Raw genomic sequence first — 4,547 nt, 5'->3', positions numbered from 1 at the left:
TAATCCGCATATATATATATATACATATATATATATATATTATATATATATATATATATATATATATATATATATATATATATATATATATATATATATATATAATATATATATATATATTGTACCCGTCAAAGGATCTTATATAGATTTCGAAGTATGCAAATAATTCGTTTAAGGGGCAACAGACCACGAAAGAAAGATATCAAATTAGTGCGTAGTGTGTTAAAAAGCTTCGAAAGAAGGGGATATGAGTTGTTTCCCCTTGATCAGCGGCGTCAATCCGTCAGCCATTGACAGAAATCGAAAACGGCTCTCGACTTTCTATGAAAAAGCGTTTTTCCACCCAGTATTTACATCCTATTATTAGAGCTCTGCTTCGTGATTCTCTCTCTCGCTCATTCTCTCTCTCTGTGTATATATATGTGCACACACACACACACACCACCACACACACAACACACACACACCACACACACACACGCACATACAAACTCACACACACATAAATAGACAGACACACACATATGCATATATATATATATACATACAGAGGGAACCACTATGTGGACACCCATATGCCAAAATAGATCTGTTACGATCTCACCACTAAGAAATGTTCTCAACAAAAATTTAGCAAAACAACCAAAACGTAATCGAGCAAGACAAAAAAAAAAAAAAGACCTTAGCAGATCTATTTCTAGCATAAGGGTGTCCACATAGTGGTTTCCCTCTCATATAAAATAATACAATTTTACTGAACCTTCAGTTTTTTTTTATGCTACACCACTGGTGTGAAATCGATGTTAATTAAATAATATCTAATTTCTCACCCTCATTATAATTTTTTATATATATAGGCGCAGGAGTGGCTGTGTGGTAAGTAGCTTGCTAACCAACCACATGGTTCCGGGTTCAGTCCCACTGCGTGGCATCTTGGGCAAGTGTCTTCTGCTATAGCCCCGGGCCGACCAAAGCCTTGTGAGTGGATTTGGTAGACGGAAACTGAAAGAAGCCTGTCGTATATATGTATATATATATGTGTGTGTGTGTGTGTGTGTGTGTGTGTCTGTGTTTGTCCCCCTAGCATTGCTTGACAACCGATGCTGGTGTGTTTACGTCCCCGTCACTTAGCGGTTCGGCAAAAGAGACCGATAGAATAAGTCCTGGGCTTACAAAGAATAAGTCCGGGGTCGATTTGCTCGACTAAAGGCGGTGCTCCAGCATGGCCGCAGTCAAATGACTGAAACAAGTAAAAGAGTAAAAAGTATAGACATAATCATGCATGCGTGTGTGAGGGTGTTTGGGGGGGTTTCTTTGTATTCGGATGACAACAATGACAAGACGGAAGGCGATTAGTTAATCCGATGACATCCTGTTTTTCCGTTGTAGGAAGTGGAACCAATTGAGAGAATATTTGAGAACAGAGGATTGTCCTGTGAGGACTTCTTACTACAACGAATTTAAGAGTGTATGAACCGGATATCTACAAGATGTCAATGGTTGTTTTGTTGTTGTTGTTATTGTATTAGCAACGTTGCCTCTTCATTCATAATCACCTTATGAGCCTGTATACATCTATAATTACATATAAGTACATACGTTTAAACGTAAGCACACATCCATCCATTTATCCATCCATCCATATATATATTTCTTTATTGCCCACAAGGGGCTAAACATAGAGGGGACAAACAAGGACAGACAAACGGATTAAGTCGATTACATCGACCCCAGTGCGAAACTGGTACTTTATTTATCGACCCTGAAAGGATGAAAGGCAAAGTCGACCTCGGCGGAATTTGAACTCAGAACGTAACGGCAGACGAAAACCTATTTCTTTACTACCCACAAGGGGTACTAAAACACAGAGAGGACAAATAAGGACAGACAAACAGATTAAGTCGATTACATTCGACCCCAGTGCGAAACTGGTACTTATTTATCGACCCCGAAAGGATGAAAGGCAAAGTCGACCTCGCCGGAATTTGAACTCAGACAGACGAAATACCGCTAAGCATTCAGCCCGGCGCGCTAACGTTTCTGCCAGCTCGCCGCCCTATCCATCCATATATAGTAACTGCTTTTGCTAGAAAGAATCATTGAAATGGGTCATTGATGATGCAATATGAGGCCCTTGTATGACTCTTGAGCCCGGTCAAAGATTTATTCCTTCTCTTGCATAATGCACAGCAGTGCTGACTGGCGGAGGTGACAGGTACCACGGTAGGATGTCTTTTGACATGCCTTTTCATACGTACATACATACGTACATACATACATACATACACACATACATACATACATACATACATACATACATACATTCATTCATACATACATACATACATTCATTCATACATACATACATACATACATACATACATACATACATACATACATACATTCATACATACATACATTCATTCATACATACATACATACATACATACATACATACATACATACATACATACATTCATACATACATACATTCATTCTACATACATACATACATACATACACTACATACATACATACATACATCTACATACATACATACATACATTCATTCATACATACATACATACATACATACATACATACATACATACATACATACATTATAACAACATTCATTCATCATACATACCTACATTCATACATACATACATTCATTCATCATACTACATACATACATACATACATACATACATACATACATACATACATACATTCATTCATACATACATACATACATTCATTCATACATACATACATACATTCATTCATACATACATACATTCATTCATACATACATACATACATACATACATACATACATACATACATACATACATACATACATTCATTCATACATACATACATTCATTCATACATACATACATACATACATTCATACATACATACATACATTCTCTTCATACATAAACATATACATACATACATACATACATACATTCATCATACATACATACATACATTCATCATACATACATTCATACATACATTCATACATACATATATACATACATACATTCATTCATACATACATACACACATACATACATACATACATACATACATACATACATACATACATACATACATACATACATACATTCATTCATACATACATACATACATAATACATACATACATACATACATACATACATTCATTCATACATACATACATACGTACATACATTCATTCATACATACATACATACATACATACATACATACATACATACATACATACATACATTCATTCATACATACATACATACATACATACATACATGCATACATACATTCATTCATACATACATACATACATTCATACATACCATACATACATACCATACATACATTCATTCATTCATACATACATACATACATACATTCATTCATACATACATACATACATACATACATACATACATTCATTCATTCATACATACATACATACATTCATTCATACATACATACATACATACATACATACATACATACATACATACATACATACATACATACATACATTCATACATACATACATACATACATTCATACATGCATACATACTTTGATACTTTGATAGGTTTCGGCCATTATTGGCGCAGGCCATGTCTAACTTAATAGCACCACCTGGTGAAGTCTTTTAAGTCAGAATTTGGGCACTATGGCCCACTCAAGTAGAGAGTTATTGTTTACAGAGACACATATCGGGTGTAGGGGGTTTATCCGGGATTTCTTGAAGGAATCTGTCCAAAGACTTCTTGAACCCTATAGGGTCAGTTCTTTTTTAATGTTTTTTGGTGTGTAATGTTAAAGAGAGCGGGGCCAATTGAGGTGAAATAATTGTGCCGTATTGTTGTTATGCGATGAGAGTGCGAATTTTGTTTTGGGCGGATGGCACGGGGCCCAAGCCTTGGATGTACCTTAAAGGTGATGCCAACATCATCATCATACATACATACATACATACATACATTCATTCATACATACATACATACATACATACATTCATTCATACATACATACATACATACATTCATACATACATACATTCATACATACATACATTCATTCATACATACATACATACATTCATTCATACATACATACATTCATACATACATACATACATACATACATTCATACATACATACATACATACATTCATACATACATACATACATACATACATTCATACATACATACATACATACATACATACATACATACATTCATTCATACATACATACATACATACATTCATTCATACATACATACATACATACATACATACATACATACATACATACATACATACATACATACATACATTCATTCATACATACATACATTCAAACATACATACATACATACATACATTCATTCATACATACATACATACATACATACATACATACATACATACATACATACATACATACATACATTCATTCATACATACATACATACATACATACATTCATACATACATACATACATACATAC

The sequence above is a fragment of the Octopus sinensis genome, linkage group LG7 (genome assembly GCF_006345805.1).
Source record: "Octopus sinensis linkage group LG7, ASM634580v1, whole genome shotgun sequence".
In the NCBI taxonomy this organism is placed as follows: domain Eukaryota; kingdom Metazoa; phylum Mollusca; class Cephalopoda; order Octopoda; family Octopodidae; genus Octopus; species Octopus sinensis.
Note: the sequence above shows the minus strand (reverse complement) of the source record.